Source organism: Rhinolophus ferrumequinum, chromosome 25, assembly GCF_004115265.2.
Source record: "Rhinolophus ferrumequinum isolate MPI-CBG mRhiFer1 chromosome 25, mRhiFer1_v1.p, whole genome shotgun sequence".
Classification (NCBI taxonomy): Eukaryota; Metazoa; Chordata; class Mammalia; order Chiroptera; family Rhinolophidae; genus Rhinolophus; species Rhinolophus ferrumequinum.
The window spans coordinates 17,287,003-17,308,280 of record NC_046308.1 but is presented as its reverse complement, the minus strand read 5'-3'; positions in this window follow the sequence as shown (position 1 = coordinate 17,308,280).

Sequence of the window (21,278 nt, the reverse complement as noted above, 5' to 3'; positions counted from 1 at the left end):
GGTCTGGGGTGGGGTATCATGGTTTTGGCTAAAAAGCCATTTAGTGCCACTGGATTTTTCAAACCTCTGTGTCTGCATTCCTTTTATAGAAAATACAAGCTAAATTTTGCGAAGGTCAACTGCCTATAATTCACTATTCAAACTGTCTTCAGGGTCCTTCGATGGAAGCAAGTCTGTGTCAGCGGCATTCCGCACTGGCCTTCTGGTTTTAATGGTCACCGGGCATCCCCCAGAATGGAAGTCTTACAGCTCTTAGAGTGAATCCACCATTGCTAGGCAATGTTTGCCGGAAGCAGTCAGGTTAGGACCCGCACTTGTGAGCACTGGAACTGGCCTCAGAGCCACCGTGCTCCCTGGCACCCACTGGGGGCTCATCTGACCTGCGCACAAGGCTGGGTCACTCTGGCTCTCTGCTCCGGTACCCAGCTCCCAGCCTGGCACAGACGACTGGGCAGACCTGGGCCTACCCTCCAGGGGCCTCCAGTCGAGGTCAGAGAGAGACAGATAATTACCCAGAAGAACTTCCCTAATGACAGATGGTGACCAATCCTTTGAAGGAGATTGCTTGTGCTAAGAGTGTGGGGTGACTGGGACAGCTTCCCTGAAGAAGGGGTGTTTGAGCTGGGTTCTGAGGGACAGAGAAACATTAAGCTGGCAGAGAAACTGGGGATGGAGTTCTAAGGCGAGGGAGCATCATGGGAGAAGGTTACAAGAAGGGAAAGAAGTTGGCTGTCGGAGGAATGGCCTGGATGCTAGAGCGGAGGAGGAGGGAGGGGAGAGGGAGGGAGGAGGGGATGCGGGGAGGAGGGACACAGGGAGGAAGGGAGACAGGGAGGAGGGCAGGGCAGGGTCAGGAAGGCCTGTGGGACTTTATCTCAGGAGAACAAGATTAGAGCCCAGGGTGGCCAGGGGGCCCTGGTCTCGGGGTACCCTATGCTGGGAGAGGAGCAGAGAGCTCTGGGGATTGGAGTGCCCACAGGGGCGGGACAGGCCCTGTAAGAGCCACACAAACCCCAAGTCCCATGAGAGGGTTAACGAGGCCCCCACTGTCCCTAACTAAAGTCATTTCACACATTTACAGTGTACCAGTCAAACCAATTAGCTGTGAAAGTGTTGTAGGGCCTGCATTTTATTGGATTCTGGTCAACTCGGAATTGGTTAAATCATGTCTGCTAAGAAACATAAAACATGGGGGAGACGGGGGCAACTCTGGGCAGTCCTGAGAGGCGTGCAGCATAAATGGGAGAATGGCGCTGGACTCTTGGGGCTGCGACAGGCTTGGCTGAGCCTCCACAAGGACGTCTCTGCCCAGGAAGGTGAGGGGGTCCTCATGATCTTTTAGCCTCAGTGGGTCTCCACCTTATCTAATTATTAGAATCACTGGGGAACTGAAAAAAAAACAACAATACAGCCCTGGTGCCCAGGGCCTACCCTGAACAGTTGTACCCCATGAAGACAGGAAGCAAAGCATCATTGCTTTTTCCAAGTCTCTCAGGGCTTCTGATATGCAGCTAACAGGGAGAACAGATTGGCTCTGTTCCAGTGGTCTCAACTGGGGGATGTCGCCCCCCCCCCCCGCCCCAGGGGACATTTGACAAGGTCTGGAGACATTTTTGGTTGTTATAACTGGAGGGCGCAGCAGTGACAGGTGGGGGTTAGGGGGTAGAGGCCAGAGGAGCCACTCAACACTCTACAACACACAGGACGGCTCCTGCCACAAAAAATGATGCAGCTCCAAATGTCAACAGTCCCGAGGCTTGGAAATCCTGCTCTAGTCTAGTCCACCCATTTGACAGACAAGGAAACTGAGGCCCAAGCTGGCTGATGGGGAGTGTCTGGGGTCACACGGAGGGTATGAAGGCAAGCAGGACTCATGAACTTTTGTCCCTGGACTATATGCCGGTACTGTGCTAGAGGCTGTGCATTTGGAGATCATTCTAACAGATTCCATAGGTCAAGTCGCTCAAGCTGAATTCTGGGGATGTAGCCGTACTCAGGCTGGGTTTTTTTCTGAGGGTCTTGGGACTGCACAACTTCTAGAAGTTGCTCATCTTGCCCTGTGGAAACTCCAGACAGATCCCATCTCTTTAGCAGTAGACTCAACCCCAAAAGATGGTTCCAGAGAAACAAAAAGACCTGTTTTTATGGTGTGGGTCAGCCCCACCTGTTGGTCTTGGACCACCGTGGGACTGCCTGTTTGTCCATTTGTCCATCCCGTGGCAGTAACATGAGCAATGTGCAGGACAGGGGGACCCGGCTAATTGCAGGCTCAGGGAAAGCCAAGCAGAGATTAGCCCACAGTGAGGAGTGACGGCGGGCAGGCGTCTGGGGCCAGGATGCTACCTGATTAGTTAAATTGCCAGCACCTGCTTGCTTTTATTGCAAACATAAACACCGGCCGTGCAGACAATTGCCAGCGTGCCTAATGCTTTCCTTGTTTGCCACATAGGCAAGGTCCGGGGCTGGGCAGCAGGGTTGCTCAGGCCTGGACAAAAGCGGGAAGGCAGAAGATCTTGGGTGAAAAGGTGCTGGATTAGGAATCGGGAGAGAATTTATACTTGGCGAGGCCTCCTCTGGTGGGCACTGCATGAGGCCTTTCTATCCTCGTGCAAAGCCATCTGACTCTCAACGTCTTCCTGTGAAATACTATGACTCTTTTTTGTTGAGACTCTGAATGGTTAAGCAGCGTCTTGCAAGTGATCCAGCCGGGAGGCAGATAATACAGGAGTTGAACTTAGGTCTTTCCTCTCCAAAGCCCCTCCTGTCTACGAACTGGGTGTTGGGAGCTCTGGGGGTTCCTACTGAGCTTTAGTGACCTTTGCATCTGTAGGGCCAAGCAACTAGCTGGGGATTGCATGTGTGCTGAGGACAGGCAACAGTTTCTGGCCCTCTTGCCAACCTGCTAGGTGGCCACAGGCTCCTCATTTCCTCCTCTGTACCTCGGTTTCGTCGTCTGTAACGTGGTCATCTCATCACCCCCTTTGCTCTGGAACTCCAAGAAAAAGAGGTTGGAGAGTGGGAGCTTGGCCCTTGAGCATGTCTGAGGTCAAGACCGATGCCGACTGAAATCATCCACTTAGACCTCTCAGAGGTTCTTCAAACAGAATCCTGCTGCCCTGTCAAGTGGGCATGTGTCCAAAGTCTACAGGTCCCCACCACTCACTGCCAGTACTTTAGCCATCGTCCAGCAATTGGCCGACAAGACAAACAGCCCAGGAAACCATTTTAAATTAACTCTGTCTCCATTACAGGTGCTTTTATTAAGATAAACTATTTGGGGGATGTTTACAGGAGAGAGCCCTTTGGTGCCAGCGGAAGGTCAGAGGGAAAGTCCGTGGGACTGCACAACTGTCATTCGAAAGCTTGCAGCACTTCACCCGCATTCAAATGTGCGTCTCTCCCCCTCAGTGACAGATGCTTCAAGCCTGTGACATGCTTTGTCAGAATTTCATTTGTCCGAGCAGCTTCTGCCTCATTCTTGGCAGACGCAGGCAATAGGGGAGTGTGTGTGTTTAAAGTCCCTTCTGTGGTTCTTGGAAATGAAGTGGGGGTACATTTCCAGCACCACACTCCACCTCAAGGAGGAAAAAGCGAAATAAATAAAAACTTGCCCTTGTTCCTCGAGCCTGGGAGAAGGGCAAATGTTCATTCATTCATTTATTCATTCATTTATTCACTCACTCATTCATTCATTCACTCACTCATTCATCCTCTTGTTTATTCATTCATTGGTTCATTAAATAATTCACAGCATCTTTTATTCCTTTCCCTAATCACTTTGGAGTTTTAACTGGGTCCTGACTTCTTATGTGTCCTTATGTACGTCGGGGTCCCAGAATCTGCACCTGGGAAACGGGGTGATGCTAAGCCAGGATTACACTACGGCTAACTGGGTTAATTCGAGTGAAGCACTAGCAGTTTACTGCCTGGCACACGGCAAACACCCACATGATGGGACTGGTACAGTGGGTGTGGACGTGGAAACGACTCCTTCCCGAGAGGTTAGGTTGTTGCTCACAGCCACAGGGCAAGTACTTGTACGGGAAGCATCTGCCCTGCTCTTCCACTCAGTCTTAGCGTGTGTGTTGCCTGTACCTGCTGACCCAGCCCTGGGCCACCGGGTCCATAACTGGGTGGTGTTTGCAGAGCACGGATCCCAAATCAGATTCTTCTGTGTCTCTTCTCGTACTTGCTCAGGACAGGGCTGCCTTCTTTCGGATACCCCAGCACCCAGCGCAGGCCGCCACCATCTTTTCCAACAAGCAATGTCAGGCAGAGATGCTCCTGGGCCTGAAGGACCCCCCTTCTCCTGAACCTTGGGTGAGCCCTTCTCTTCTCTCTGGGCCGCAGCTTTCTCCTCTGCATGTTGGCAGTTAGGTGGTCTCTACGCCCCCTTCAGATTCTGAAACACTGGTTTTTTGAGGAGAGAGGATGGATGTCACAACAACCGAAGGACCCCCTTTTTGGAATGCTCTGGGGACATCACAGCTGAATTAATCAGTACCCAGAAACCCTCCTACCCCACCTTTCTGTCCCCAAGCATGTTTTCCTTCATGGAGCCCCGGGTACCTGGTACCTGGTATCTCCACCTCTGAGTTGCTCTCAGAACCCGGAGATTCTCCCTACAGAAACCTCTTCTCTCTCCCAAACAAGTCACCAGCAAATCCCAAAGACACTTCTGGAATTCTCCGAGGATAGCAAATACCTCCATTGGTGCTGCACTGAATCTCTTCTCTCAGTCCAGGGAGCCTATTAAGCTGGACCATTTCCCCTTTGTTGTGGGTGACGTGTCACTAACACAGTCTGGACATGCGGGGGTGAGGGTGGGGTATGTTAATGCCCTGAGATGGGCCGCAGCACCCCTGGAATATGGCGAGTTGGGAGAGTGGGATGTGACTGGCAGGCAGAGGGAGAGAGACTGGACCAGTTGAGTAGAGGATGGTTTTCCCTTGGCTTTGCTGCAGCTTCACTATTTACTTAGCAAGAGCCCGGAAAGGTGGAGCATTCATGGGGCAGTCTTGGTAATGATAAAGTCAATGGCAAAGGAAAGAAAAGAACATATATACATATATATATACATATATTTAGGAGGTTGGAGAAGGGAAGGGAGATCAAGTTAGATTCGAAGGGTTCACAGCCTGAGCAGGTCTCCTGGGCCCCCGGGAGAGGTTGTGGGATCCAGATGTGGACCGGGAAGGCAGAGGGGGAGGGGAGGCCGGGCAGGGGGTGGGGATGGGGGAGATCTGTTCACAATTAGCCTTGATTTTGTGTGATGACATTGAAATTGTGGGCAAACATGAAAGCAGAGTTGTGAGGACATGTCTGTCCGAGCAGCCCGGGGATTAATCCAACGTGAAGGACACAGGCCGAAGGCTGGCACCACATGGAAGCATTTTGTGCGGGTTTTGATGTTCCGCCAGCTGAAGGGGGCTTTGCCGCTCAGGCTGAACGGGCCCTCCACCCCCATCCCAGCCCCCCTCCCCGCCCCCACTCCCCCCTCCATCCCCCCGGGTCTGGCTGACTCTGGGCAAGAGGTTAAGTCGAGAGCACCAGAAGGTTCTGCCTCCTGCAGGACAGCGCTCTGGCCCTCCCAGACCTGACACCAACATGGCATCCCTGAGTTTCTGCACAAAGCCAGGCACTGGGGGGTCACCGGCTGGTTTCCAAGGCAGGGATGGTGGAGTCTGTGGAAGAGAGTCTGTGAGCCATTTTCAATCCTTCGGATATTACAAGGGCTGGGCTTCTGGCAGGCAATGGTTGTCTACCAGGGCTCTCCTGGGATGGACCTGGACTGGGAATCTTGCAATTTTATGAGAACATTGGGGGCTGGGAGGGCATGTGGGGGCCCCAGGGTACCCACCAAGGGCTCCAGCTGAGGGAGAACCTTCTCGTTGAGCTAACTCCAGGAAGAAACATCATTTTGACCTCTCCAAGCTATGCTGAATGTTCAGATGAGAACGAAAGGTGTGGCTCCAGGTACAGCACTAGGCACAAGCTTTTACCAAGTGGGTTCCCGCCTCCTCAGAACCACAGTTTCCTCATCTGTAAAATGGGGAGGACAATCAGCCCCCCCACCACCCCTTATAGGATAGTTGTGAGAATCGAATACCCTGATGTTTATAAAATGTCAGCATCGAATAAACATCCAATAAACAGCAGTCGTGGGGTCCAGCTTTGCTGAAGATACGGAGCACTCAAACCCAGCGAGCCGGCTTTGCAGCTTTATTACGGATAGTCTGTTTATTAGTATTCCAAACCAGTTTTGTTAACGATGCAGAGTGCTACAGAATGGAGCTGAACGAGGGCAAGGATTCCTTTCTGTCAGTTCAGGCGGTGGCTCAGCCCCAGCCCTCAGCCCCGTTGTTCGCGATCTGGGGCCCCCTCACGTGCGGGCGGGCGGACTGCCAGGCAACTAAAGCCGTCTGGAAGCCCGGAGCCCGACCGCTCAGAGCGGAGGAGCGTATTTCACGCAGTCCCTGTGACCCCTGGAGGTCCTTGGGGAGACAGGAAGGAAGGGGCTCTGTTTTGGTGGGGGAGGGGTCAGGGGAGGCTCTTTGGGGGAGAAAAGGAGTTGATGAAATTTCAGGATGTACTGAGGTCAGCTTCCAGCCGGCTTGTCTAGGTTAGAGAAAAGTGATCGCCACCCCAAACACGCTTCTTAATGAAGCACAGCCTGTGCTTACAAGCCTTTCCCTTCCTGCCTTTTCCCTCTAGGAGGAAATTCTAAATCTTGAACACAAACGACCACAGAATTATATTTACATATATTTATATTTTCTAGTCACACATATTTAGAGAGCTAGAAGCCAGGGAAAAAGACTGAGGTGTCTGGAAGTCATGTTTCATAACTGAGCCTCTCACCATGTGGTAAGAGCAGGTGAAGAGCGGTCACACTTGCCTTACTTGGTGTTTGGGCTTTAACTCAACAAAGAACCTAATCTGTCCTGAGAAGTAGAATTAAATTGTATACAACAATACGTACGACAGGGGTTTCAAAGGCGATAGGAGTGGAAAGAGGGGGATCGGAAGGGGAACTTCATGTGGTTGTTAGAGAGGTTTGCTCCAGCTGGGCGGGGGTACAGGAGTTGAGCATGCGGTCTCAAAGGGGCTCGTTGCCTGACCGAGTCGAACGCTGCAGCTTGCCTCGCTCTAGCTGACTGTGGAGCAGGAAGACACAGGAGCGAAAGCCAACAAACCCTGTGTCCATGCGGGTAAGTCAGAGAAGAGAGGGAAAGCAAGGCCATTTGTCTGTCTCCATGCAGGACAAGGAAGAGTGTTCCAGGGACCCTGCCCTTTAGCAAACCTGGCCCAGCCTCTACTCCAAATCTAAGCCACTCAGGGTGCCTCCTCCTTCTTGGTGGGGGAGACATGCTGGAGGAGTGTGACGCTGAGAGAGTAGGCACATCTCCTCTTATAGCATAAAACTTCAGAGACATGGGTGGTACCCTCACAGGGCTATGCAACTGGGTCAAGTGGGCACTGCAGGCCTTCCCAGAGGTCCTGTAGAAAAGAGGGGCCCAGACACCCAAAGGCACTGGGAGGGAATTTCCAAGAGGAAGGAAATTCCTGTCTTCCTGCCCACTAGACTTTACATGGAAGATTCTGAGGCCTGGGGATTGAGAACTGACTGGGGGTGCTGGGGTTATGCAAGTGGTCATTTGGTGCATCCTGCGAGCCAAGACTGAACAAAACTATCATACACGTATCGGTTTTGACCCTCCCCAGAACACTGGGATGTCAGGAAGCTCCAGCAGGTGTGGTGACTTGACCAAGGTCATGTAACCTGAGAGGCAAAGCTAGCACTTAATCCAGGCTTTTCTGACTCCAAAGATTAAACTCTTTGGAATAATTGATTGTTCCAGAGATATTTTATATAAAGGAAATAAAATGAATAATGTCAGCAGAATATATAAAGAAAAAGAAAACAAACAACAGCCTTCCCACCACTGAACTTGAGCCATGGGACGTTACTCAGGCTGCCAGGCTCTGGGGTACCCTTCCTGTTCACCTCACTGCTGCCCAGGTGAACCCCTCTTCTGAGTTCAGGTTTGACTCTTTGCTAGTGACATATGACCTGTGTAAGATTCCTAAATAGCATCTTGTAGGGGTTGCCTGTTTGTTTGTTTTTTTAACTCAGTGTAAATGGAATTGCCCTGCTTGCTTTCTTCCTGCTTTTCTTATTCTGTTTTTGTGAACCCCTCATGCTGTTGCCTGTGCTGTGATGAATTAATGCATCATTTTTAAGTTTTTATTTTGAAATAGGCGAACACTCACAAGATGCTGGAAAAAAAATACAGCGCGTTTTCGTGTACCTTTCCCTCCCAAATAATCAGGATAATGATCAAACCCAGGAAATGGACAGTATGATGCTATTAACTCAGGAGAGGCCTTATTCGGAGGTTTTTACATGCATTATTTTATTTTCCTCCCCTCTGGTGTGTGGTTCTATGGAATTTTGTGTAATCATAACAATCGGGGTACAGAATTGTGCTGTCGCCCCAAAGAAACTCTGTGGTGGTTTTGCCTAGTAGAGCGATTCGTGTATTTTTAGTGCTGTGTGTAGTCCATCTCTTGCTATCCCACAGCTGATTCATCTGTTCTCCTGTCCATGGGTGTTGGGGTGGTTTGGGGTGCTTTCCTACCCGGAGCTCTCTTTTTAAAAAACAATTGTAAATTTTAATTTTTTCCCAGTTTTATTGACAAATAATTGACATACATTATTGTACAAGCTTAAGGGTGCCTGGCATGATGGTTTGACTTACGTATATTGTGAAATGATTACTACAGTAGGTTTCGTTAACATCCATTATCTCACGCAGATACAATAAAAAGAAAAGAAAAAGTTTCTCCTTGCAATGAGAAACTCTTAGGATCTACTTACTCTCTTAACAACTTTCCTGCAGTCATCAGGCTGTACTTTACACGCCCACTACTTATCTTGTAACTGGAAGTTTGTATCTTTTGACCGTCTGTCTCCAGTTGTCTTTTCCCCGACCCCCTGACTCTGAGAACCACAAATTTGACCTCTTTTTCTATGAATTTGGTGTTTGGTGCTCTCTGGCCCAGCATTGCTACGAGCCTGCCTGCACACCTCTCCTGGAACACATCGTCCAGAATTCTTGGGTGTGTTTCTAGGAGTGGAGTTGCTGGGTCAGAGGGTAGGTGCACCTTCCCACTTGATGACACATGGCCAAATTGTTTTGCGAATTGTAACAGCCCATGCTCTCGCCAGCAGCCTACTATGCTATTTCCCAAGAGGCCCCAAACCGGGCCACGATGAGAGCATCTGTACAGAGCTGCTTTCAAAACTCCTTAACATTCTCTACCCTGGTTAACCCCCACAGCCCCTCGTGACGTAGGCATGAGCGACCACCCCATTCCTGGGCCGATAAAGAAGCGAGGGCTGCAGCGATGTGCCCAAGTTCACGGCACGTGCTGAGTCTGGGCTGTAGATTTCACACCCGTGATTTTCTTCCCAGCCACAATAAAAGCCATCCCTTGTTTAGTTCTTAACATGGAACAGGCCTTCCCGTGTATTAACTCAGTTTAATTCTCATAATCATCCTACAGTCAGGAAGGTATCATCATGGTATTCATTTTATACATGAAGAAATAGAGGTGCGGGTGGAGAGGTTAAGTCAGTTGCCCAAGATCACCCAGCCAGGAACAGTCAGTGCTGGGTGGCCCTCTTAGTATCTTGATGGTCCCCTTAGTATCTTGTCTGTCCCACCCTCTGCTTAAGGGGGCACCCCTATCCTCCTGGTGCATTACTTACAAGGGACCCTGCATTCTCATTTTGCGCGGGGCCTTGCAAATTTGGTAGCCAGTCCTGGGTGTAACAATTAAGAGAAAAGATTCTGGAGGCAAGGGGACTTGATTTAAATCCCGATTCGGCCCCTTCCCAGCTGTGGGACTCTGAGCAAGTCATAGCCCCTCTCTGAGCCTTCAGAGCCTCACACAGCAGCCCCGGTCAGGTCCCCAGCAGCATCATGCAGTGCTGAGAGCACGGCTTGGCTGGGCATGGGGAGGTGCCAGCCCTCGCTGGGCCTGCGCTAGATGCCTGGTGAGGACCCAGAGCTTGGAGCTGAGCATCTGTCCCGAGGATCCCACAGGGAAATGGGGAGCATGCAGGAGGCTCAATCCTATTATACTATTAGTTGGGGCCTTTTGGGGTTGCGATCTGCGTCTACTTGACAAAATGCAGCCCCGAGCGGAGCCCTGATCTCTTTAACCAGGCGGAATTGAGCTTGCATTTCAAGCGGCTTCTCCGTTATTGCTGGCTTACTGCTGCTGAAGAACCAACAGCAATAAATACGCCACCAATTTGCTCTCTCAATGTTCTTATTTGCAGCATGCCATGCAGAAAAAATATTAACAAAAAACAAACTCCTCACTCATAACAGGCTGATGCTGGCCTCTTTAGAATGGCAATGTTTGCCTCCATCTCCTCTCCCTTTTTTCTTTCTTTTAAAAGCAGCAATAATGTGAGTTAGGCAATGCTGGTAACATTCTCCCGGGGCACCAAGCTAAGAGATGCAGGTGGTTTGGGAAAAGAGGGGCCTGCATAGAGCACAATGGAAAGTGTAGAATCTTCCTGGGGGAGGAGGGCAGAGGCAGGAGGAATGGGGGAGGCTTGTCAGATGAATAGGAAGAGCCTGGGGCTCAGAGAATGGTCCTCATGGGTGAAGGGGGCCCCCAGGGTCTTGGATACCAGGAAAGCCACTACTGCTCTCAGGGGCTCAATTTCCACATCTGTAAAATGGGTCACGTCAATGACATTTTCCAGCTCCCACACTCTGCATTTGCCAAGCTATTTTTTATTTTCTCTGATTTTCTGTGTCCTAATCTAGCAAGGAATTGAGGACACGAATACCGTTCTGTAATTCTGGGATCACCAAGACCCTTGAAACTCCAAAATTCTGTTGTTCCATTGTTCTCTGATTTGAAGATTCCAGGTGTACATGAATATGAAATAGGAATAACAAAAGCTAACTTTACCTGTGTCCAGGGCCAGCTTCGTGGGCATGCGACCTATACAGTCACACATGGCCTTCCCTGTGCTTAGTTTAATGTTTTGCTGTCACTGACTTGAAATTCACAATTTATGAATGGGGTCTTTACATTTTCATTTGCCCCTGGGCTCTGCAAATTAAGTAGCCAGTCCTTGGTGTACCAATGAAGAGAAAAGACTCTGAAGCAAGGGGATGTGGTTCAAACCCTGGCTCAACCCCTTCCCAGCTGTGGGACTTTGGGCAAGACATAATCGCTCTTTGGCCTCAATGGTCTCATCTGTAAAATGGAGCTAAAAACTCATTGAGATCATGATTGTGGAACCCCAGCCCCACACTGAGCTCCCTGGAGAGGCTTGAAAATGGAGCGTCTTATCCTGGTTGTTGAGCACTAACCCTGGGCGGGCCACTCAGTCATCTACTTCACCTACATGTTACAGATGAGGAAAGCGAGGCTTAGAGGTTAGATGGGGTGGGGGCACGTCTTGCCTCTACAGCTGAAAAAACCAAGGCACACAGAGGCTTACAGGTGAGCCTGAGTGACTTCATCTTAGACGAGCCAGGACTTCACTAACCCTGATAGGTGTGGCCCTAACCACGGGGCTGCCCTGCCTCCCCTCTGATTTAACTTTCACTAGGGAAAATCTCAAACAAATGAAAGTCTAAAGATCAATCCAAAGAACCCTCAGGTACCTAGCACCTGCCTCAGCACCTATCAAGTCACTGTCAGTTGTGTTCACCTCGCCTCCATCTCTTAAACCGGATTATCTGCAAATAAATGGGCTATTGGGACAAATGGGCTGGTTGTTGCGGTCTGTGCTTGGTGCCTAAAGAGGTCTGGCAGTTCATGACTCCTCCACTCTAGAGGCTGACGCCTGGGACACTGTGCCGTTTAGAGAGTCCATATGGAAACGTTGTAGTCACAGGAACCTTGGTTCACAGCATAGCTGAGTGCGGCCGCGTTGGTTACTTGAGACAACCTCAAGTTCAAATGCTTCCCTTTCATGAAGTCTCTTAGGATAATTACATTAGGTCCCATTGCCACGCGAGCGCTAGGAAGAATGTATCCCTGTGTTCAGCCGTATCTCAGCTCCCAGGGACAGTTTGAAGAGCTCCCTCTTTCCCTCAATTCCCAGCCGCAAAGCATTTTCTGACTTTTTGTCTTAATATTCCTTGATGAAATGATGGAAGGAGGATTGGTTTGTGAATGAGCCAAGTTGGGAGCTGTGTATTACATATTGATAACTATGTATTCGTTGTGTACTGCTGAGTAACAAATGACGACTCATTGTGGCTTAAAACACACATTTATGCTCTCACAGTTAGGAGTCCAGGCCTGGCTTAGTTGTATCTTCTGCGTAGGGTCTCAGAAGGTGGCCATCAAAGTGTCAGCCTCTGGCTGTGGTCCCATTTGAGGCTGGGCTGGGAAGGGATCTGCTTTCAGGATCACTCAAGCTATTGGCAGAATTCACTTCCTGTGGTTGTAGGACTGAGGGCTTTACTTTTGTGTGTGTGTGTGTGTGTGTGTGTGTGTGTGTGTGTGTGTGCTGGCTGATGGTCAGACACCACCTTTCACTCTTGGAAACTGCCTGTATTCCCCTGACATTTGGGCCTTCCCACATGGATAGCCTACCCCATGGCAGCTTGCTTCTTCAGTGAGCAAGAGACTTCAGTGAGCAAGCCAATCAGTGAGCAAGAGACTCCAGCAAGGTGGGTGCTATAATCTTACATAGGTAATCCCGTACATTCGTATCACCTTTGCCATATTTTATGGGTTAGAGGCAAGTCCCAGGTCCCGTTCACTCTCCACAGTAGGGCTCTATACAAGAGCACAAACATCAGGAGACCACGATCGTGGAGGGGGTCACCCCAGAGCCTGTCCACCATGATGGCTCATTCATTCATTCATTCATTCACTCATTCATTCGTTCATCTAATGCTTATTGATAGTTTGTTCTATACCAGACATGGATGCTAAAACAGTGAGCAAGCCAGATACAGTCCCTGCTCTCTGGATACTTGTATGGAACAAGCAAAAGATGGGCCAGCTCAGGGGGTGATTCAGGATCCCCGGGGCAGGGGAGGGAAGACCCAGCTCTGACCCTGTTGTGAGTCTTCTGACTTGATCGTAGCCTATCTGGACCTCCCTGGGCCCATCTGTTCAGCGGAAGACATGCCATGGAGCCATCTTGATTTAGTGGAGACACGAGGGTCCAGTCATCATGATGAGTGTCACCTGAGTAGGCGTGACATGCCACCCACCGGTCACGACATTTTAGGTCACCCACAGCACAGTTTATTTGCAGGGACTTAAGCCTGCTCTCAGCTGTGACCCTGTTCTGCCACCCATGAGAGAATGTATGCAAATGGCCTCTGGAAAAAGGAGGGACGGTTGGATGTCCTGTGTATGTAAAGAAGAAGTGGGTGAGGGGAGAAGGAGTTAGGAGGAGAGGTGCTTGTGACGGACACGTGCTGTGGGGCCCAGCTCCAGCGCGTGGAGACCTTGGTCTTGAACGTGAACCTCTCCATGTACCAGTGTATTCCTGTCTAAAACAAAGGGGATGCCAGGTGGCTTTCTCAAGGATTCACGGGACGTGACCTATGTCAATGATCAGAAAGTCTCAGCACCACGTTGGGAACGTGGTAACTACTCAGTGAATGGTGACTGATCGGGAAACACCTACTACGCGCGGGCTGTGTGCTGGGATGTTCTATGCTGAGCCCATGCAGGGTGGAAGATCTGAGATGGGACTTAGCTTGGATCGTGGAGTAGAGTATGTTCAACAGTGCTGGCTTATGAGCTTGCCTGGCGTGATTTTTTAGTAAAGGCAGAGCTTTCTGGTGGCAGCTGGGAGTGTTTAGGATGCTTGGACCTCAGATCTCTCACCTGTGGGGCCCCTTCTCCTGGCACCTGGGCCAGACCTCATCCCTAGTCAAGTGTGGCCGAAAAGAGCTGCCTCTTGGGGGCAGATGGCTCTGGTCTTCCTAAGAGCTGGCCGTGCTCCTCCTGGGGTGACAACTGTCCATGGCTCCCCAGTGCCCTTGTGATAAATGCAGACTCCTCCCCATGGCTTGCAAGGCCCCGCATGGACTAGCCCCTCTGGGCTCTGCAGGCTCACCCTTCCTCTCCGTACCTTGGCCCTCTCTGCTCCAGAACCCTGGACTTTCCTCCCATAGCCATGAGCACCCCAACTCTGGGTCCTCGTGCCCCCTTCCTGTCTCCTTTCCCCCGCCGGCTGTTACTAACCCTTAAGTGCTGCTTTCACCAGGAAGCCCTACCTGACCTCTGCATTAGACTGTGTGCTTTATATTCTAGAACGCTCTGTATTTCTCCTGTGCAGTACATTGTAACCTTGGACTTATTTAAATGGTCATTTGGGATCATGTGTTTTCTGTTTCCCCGCTAAGCTGCCGACGTCACATGGGCTTGTGATTCACAGAGTCCTCAGGATCGGCACATAGTAGGTGTGGAGTAGGTGTCTGTGACTGAGGAATTTGACTCAGCTAATGTCCAAAAAGTACCCCCCGTTTTCCCTGCTCTGCAGCCCATTGAAATGCTCCGAATCTCAGGATGGAAGGATCTTAAAGACCATCTCAGCCCGTCCTCTTATCTTCAGATAGGGAAACTGGGCAAAGAGAAGCAAGGTGGCCCTTAAGTTTGGGCGTCAGGCACACATAGGCTCCCCTCCTCCCCATCAGTTATTCACCGTGCATGCCTGAAAATATCACTTAAATAAAGTGCATGTTTCCTTACTTACACAACTAAGTCATTATAGAAAATTTAGAAAAAATATAGACAGCGCTATCGAAAAATGTATTCTAACTCGACACATTTCCGCAGACTAACGCTGAAACCCGTCAATCCTGAGGTCCCTGTGCCAGGTTCGGCATCCCTGACCAAGGCTCTTTTTTTTTCTACCTCCCAGAGAAACTTTCCCCACTTCCATCACCCAAAGACAAGCCCTTTACGTGCTAAAGTACTTCCTGCCAGTCTTTTTTCCTAGGTCTCGCTTTTTACCTAGATGACGGTTGTTCTATTCTATTAACAGCAAGTGTCCAAGTTCTGTGTCTGCTCACCTCTCGCAGGGTCTAGGACAGAGAGAGACTGCCACACAATAGGTGCTCGACAAATATCTTTTCATCAATTGAAGGAATGCGAGGGAGAGCAGACGTGCCCTCACGGAAAGCTTTCAGAAGGAGACAGCTTTTGCTCTGGGCCTTGGGAGAGCTTCCCTTGGGGAAGGGGAGGTGAGTGCACCTGCTGGCAACCTGTGGGCAGGGCTGGGTCTGAATCTCGCCAGTCACTGCATACCCGGCACCCGAACGTGCGCATATGTGTTTTCTCTTTGAGGTTACAGAAGATATTTGTCGGCGGCCTCTGTATTCCAGCTCAATCACTGCTGGACTGGCAGGGCCAAGTTCTAGGCCATTGCGGTGTTTAGAAATAAAATGAGCACGGGCTTTGCAGTCAGGGAGACCTGGATGCGAATTCTGGCTTTGCTCACTCTGGCCGTGCAGGGCTGTCTTCCTGGGTATGATACCTGTGTAGCCACAAGAGGCCTCGTGTGCGGAAGGGCCTTATGCTTGATTTAATGCTCTACGGTTGCCATATTTCAATTCATGATAATTTTCGAACATGGGGCCCTGCATTTCATTTTGCACCAGCCCCCCTGAATCCCTCCCACGTCCCCCCACCCCAAATCATGTAGCTGGTTCCATGGTCCTGAGACTTTGGACAGGTCATTTAACCCTCTGGGACTTAACTCCTGATTTGAAAAGGGAGCTGATCATCGTAACCTCACAGCGGCCCTGCAACATATGTAAATACGCACAACGTGAAAAAGCACACTAATTTGCACATCCTGAGTACGTGCTGGTTCCTGGCCCTGTGCCGAGTGCTTGAGTTACTCACTAATTGTCCCAATCACCCCGCGAGGAAGGAACTGGTTGTGCCCATTTTGTAGATGAGGAAACTGAGGCGCAGAGTGGCAAAGTCGCTTGCAGGAAGTCAGCGGCGGAGCTGTGAATGCAACATGACTGGGGTCCCCTCTGACTACCCGGCTCGGGCTGCTGCCTGCTCACAGAGCACGTGGAGCCTAGTAGGCACAGGTCCTCCTTCCTGGGGTGCAGATGTCCCTGAGTAATGTTTCCGCCTCTGTGCTGTCTCCCCTCTTTCCTTTCTGAGCCTGGTGCACGAAAGCCTCTCATTTTCAACAGTGCTGAGAGAACAAACTGTCTTTAAGGAGGAAGGCTTTGTTTCTTCCCATCCCCTTCCCCAGCGCCACCCCCACCCCCAGCCTCCCCACCAAGCGGGAGCCAAGACCTGAATGATTTCAGCTGCTTTGGCAAGAGCATCTGTGAGATCATGGGTGGATCCCCTGTGTGCAGCGTGGGGGTGGGAGTGAGGGTCTGTGGGGGCGGGAGGGGGACATTCTCACTGGAAACTCTGGGAGGTCCACCTGGGGCAGGTGTCAAGAGGGGTACTCTCCTCTGCTGTGCCCTGAGATTCAGGGGGTGCAACAAGTTGCCCCTGTCCACCTCACCTGCTGGAAGGAACGGAGAAAGAAGCCCCACTCTCCAACCCCACGTCTTCCAATAAGTTGCTGTTGATATTACAGAAGGCGCTCTCCTCTTTGGGCCTCACTTTCCCCTTTATAAAATGGGGGCCTATCTTTCTGCTCCCTCACGATGTGGGTGTGAAGAGCAAAGAGGGAAACGAAGAAACCACACTATCAATAATAAATCGATAGCTTCCACCAGCTGCCTTCTGCCTGCTGGCTTTTGTACCAGCCCTCCCCTTGGTCTAGAATGCTCTACCCCCAGGTAACCACCTGCTTCAAGGCTGCTCAAATGTCACCTTACCCTTGAGACCAAACAGTATTCCTCCTATCTAAAATCGCAGCCTGCTCCACCCACCCTGGCACCTATCACTTCCTAACTTCTAATATAGTAAAACAAACAAACAAACGAAAAATTGTATTGGAGTGTAATTGTAACGTGCATTTAGAAAACTGCCTGCACCTTAAGTGGAGCTGCGTGCACTTTGGCAAACCAAATACACAGCTGTAACCAGCACTTAGATGAAGAAACGCAACATCACGACCCCCTTCATGCTCCGATCCTGCCAAACTCCAATATTTACCTATTTATCATTCGTATTGTTTACCCCCTCTGCTAGAGTGTCAGCTCCAGGAAGGCAGGGATCCATTTCCTCTACTTTGTTCACGGCTGTCTTCTCAGTACTTAGAACAGTGCCTGGTCACGGCACACTAAGTGTTTTGTGAAGAAGGTACTATTATTGCTCCCATTGTACAGGTGAGGAAAACTGAGGCCAAGAGAGGTGAAGTTATTAGCAAGTTGCAGATTGTACGGTTCTGTGCCTGTGTAAGGATATGTTCAGAAATGCGACCCCTCCTGCAAACAGATTCCGGAACAACTCAGGGAGGCCGATTTCCGGAAAATGATGCAATGGGGCCATACGAGGACTTCCTGACCTGCAGAGATGGGGACCACCATCTCTCCTTTGTAGAGAGGCCCTAACATTACTGGTCATGTGGAAGCAGGGCAGGCTCAGGAAGTGGGGTGCTCAGGCTGGCTTTGCCCTGCAAATTCAGGAGATACTCCAGGGTCCTGAGGTGTGCTCCTGCCAACCCAGCCCCAGCGAAAGAAGAAGGGAGGACTCAGTATTCAGGGGTAGGGAGTGGAGAGATCAGCCAGAATGCGGTGTGGATTTAGCTGGCGAACCAACGATGTCACATTTGGCAGACCCCAAGACCAGTGGATTCAGTCAGAAGAGGATGTTTGGAATGCGACCCTCTGGGCGAGGTTGACATGATGCCCCATCCAGCAAGGGTGACTGTGGGCTTTCCTGTCCCCGTGGCTGTGTTAGCAAGGCGGGGCTTCCCCTGTGCTTGTAGGAAGAATGTTGGAAGTGGGGGCTTTGACAGGAGAGCAAAGGATCTAAGGGGTCCCCCAAAAGGAGCTTAAATGATCAAGGTGGGCCACGAACAAACTGGGAGAAAAATGTGGATTATTTTAATAGACTTCTCGCCGTTTTCCCAAGAGTTGGCCTAAGAGAAACTTTGTGAATACAGAGGTCCGTTTCCCCTGAGCTGGCATTGGGGTTATTCTGAGATGCCTTTTCGGTTTTTCTTCCTTCTGCCAAATCCACCTTCTGGAAACACTTGTTATATTGTGCCGTTCCCCTAGCCCTGTACCCTCCGTGGTGCCCCATTATATGTACTCGTGTTTTCAAGTTTAGCCAACAAAGACTCTCCTGGGGTAATTGTTAAAATGCAGATGTCCAGGTTCCAAGTTCCAGGCATTTCCTGTCACAGCTTTATTGAGACGTAATTCACACACCGTACGATTCACCCTTATAAAGTGTACAGTTCAATAACATTCAGTGTATTCATGTCATCACAATACATTTTAGAACATTTTAATTTACCCCCAAAAGAAACCCTGCTCCCTTCAGCCATCATCCCAAATCCCCACTTCCACCCCAGCCCCTGGCAAATCACTAATTTATTCTCCGACTCTATAGGCTGGCCTATTTTGGACATTTCATAGAAATGGAATCATGCAATCTGGTCTTTCCCTAGGCATCATAGTTTCAAGGTTTATCTATATTGTGGCGCGTATCAGTGCTTCATTCTTTTTCATGGCTGAATAATATTCCACCGTACGGACATAAACACATTTTGTTTACCTATTCATCCATTGATGAACACGTGCTGTTTCCAGTTACTGACTATTAGAAATAGAGCTGCTACCATGTTTCCCCGAAAATAAGACCTAACTGGAAAATAAGCCCTAGCATGATTTTTCAGGAGGACATCTCCTGAACATAAGCCCTAATGCATCTGATGGAGCATAACTTAATATAAGACCCGGTCTTATTTTTGGGGAAACAAGGTATGAACATTGGTGTACACGTTTCTGTTCAAGTCCCTGCTTTCAGTACTTTTGGGCACAGGCATACCTAAGAGCGGAATTGCTACATCATATGGTAACTCCATGTTTTATCTTTTAAGGACCTGCTAGACAGTTCCCAAGCATTTAGACTTGATAGCTCTAGAGTAGGGGTGAGAAATCCATGTTGTCAGCCATTCTCCCCTGGTACCACAGAGTAAAGAATCACCTTCTCATCTGGCTTTGAACTCCTTCTAAAACACAATTCTAAGCTACTATCCCAGCTTCCATCTATTGTTCCATTTAGGGAGGCCATTTGCTATGTGGTTAGCAGAATGCTTATAGTCCCACCTCTGCCCGTTGGCTCATTACCAGTTCTCCCACTTAGAATACCTTCTCCCCTATATCACCTTCCTACCCAAATCTTTGTGGTCTCAAGACCACGTCAATGCCTGCATTTTCCAAGAGGCTTTGTTAACCTTCTCAGGCTCCATGGCGTTGTCTCTAGTTTAACATCCATCCCTCATGTTCTTCAATTTGCCATTATTTATGTACACACAGTATTAACTGGCTGGATTTTCCAGGACTCCGAACATTACTTTCTGCATCTTTGCATCCCCAGTCTTGAGAACGTGCCTGGCAAGCAGGAAGGGCCCAGTACATGTCTATGAAGTGTCCGGATGACTGAATTTCTAAGGACAGCCAGCTGGAAACTCTGTCACTCTGGATGATGAGCTCCCTGAGGGTAGGGGCCGTGCCTGAGCTTGCTCACTGCTGTCTTCCTGGTTTCTAGCATGGAGACTGGTGTGTAGTAGGTACTCAATAAATATTTATGAAGTGTATGAGTGATTCAGAGACCCTTCAGGTAGCATGATGGATACGTTGGCCACGAGAGAACCTGGCCTGAGAGTCAAGGAACATGGGTTTGGATCCTGGCTCTGCCTCTAACTCTCATTCTTTGATGTCGGGTAAGTCCATTCTCCCCAGCCTCAGTTTCCCCATATATAGAATGGGGGCATTGGAGTAGATGGAACTGAGGCAATTTCCAGCTCTGCCAAGCCTGGGCTTGTCTTCGCCAGTGTGAGAAACCGGCCTTGGCAGGGGGCACTAGGCAGCCTGTTCCTATCCGTCCCAGGAGAGGTAATGAAGGCATTCTCCATTTTCATTTGAGAAATTGCTAGGGACGTTTGGGTGTGCAGGGAATACTCATTGTCCCTGGAGCCTGACCTCCAGCCTCTGATCGATCTGGATGTATTTTCAATGCACATTTCATAGGGGAGTAGCTCAGAACATGCTGTGCTAGTCCCAGCCCCCATCCAGGGCCCTCTAAACACATGTTCCAGCTCCTTCTGACCCAGACGTGGAGTGGACCATGCTGGTTGGTCCAGTTGGTCAGGAAGGAGGGACAGGGCCTGGGGGCTCTGGGAAGACAGGCCCCAGGTATTTTGGCTCTGGTGTGTGGAGGCTCCCAAATAATGGGCCTCTATCTCCATCTCACTGCTGACTCCACCATTGGAATCTGCTTTCTAGGGAGGCTGTGCTCTCTTTTGTCCTACACCTCCTGCTGGACAAGTCCTACCATGATTATTGTTGGTAATAATAACCAACATGGATTGAATTCCTGCTTTGTGCTAAGTATTTTATATACCTTAACTCAGAGGGTAGGGGTTCAAAGCATGGGGCTTTGATTTCAGAAGGGCCCAGGGTCCAAGTCCCTTCTGGAGGCTGTTGTAAGTCTTTGATTCAGGCCTCGCCCTATACTTAGGGACACAGGCCCAGGAACCAAGCAGAACTGCATCCAACCCTCAACCTGCCACTTAGCTCCTTGCTTGGCCTCGAGCACAAGACATCACCTCTCTGAAGCCCTGCATTCTCCTCTATGAAATGGGTATAAAAGAACGTATGAGAATGCAGTACCCACCCCGTATTGCCTGGCGCTCAGGGGACACTCAGAAACCCTCCATCCAGGAGAAATACTCTCCCTTCTTGTCGCTACCCCCTCCACCCGGTGTAACCTCTATCCTGACTTCTAATGTTTCCTATTCTTGAGCTTCACCTGAACGGAGTCAAGGCGTGTGGGTCCTGTGGATCTGGCTACTTTTGCTCACACTGCGTCTGCGAAATGCATTCATGTTGTTGTGGGTACCCGTAATTTGTCCTGTTGCCTGGCTGGGGAGTTTTCCATCCTCTGAATCTTCCATAGTCTACGCTTCCAGTCATCCTCTTAGTCAGGAGTTTCCAGTTTGAGGTTATTATGAAAGAGCTTGCAGCCAGCGTTCTCCTGTGGGTTTCAGGTACCCATCGCAGCTTTCTGTGGTGCGTCTGCCCAGAGGCAGGGTTGCTGACCACAGGGCA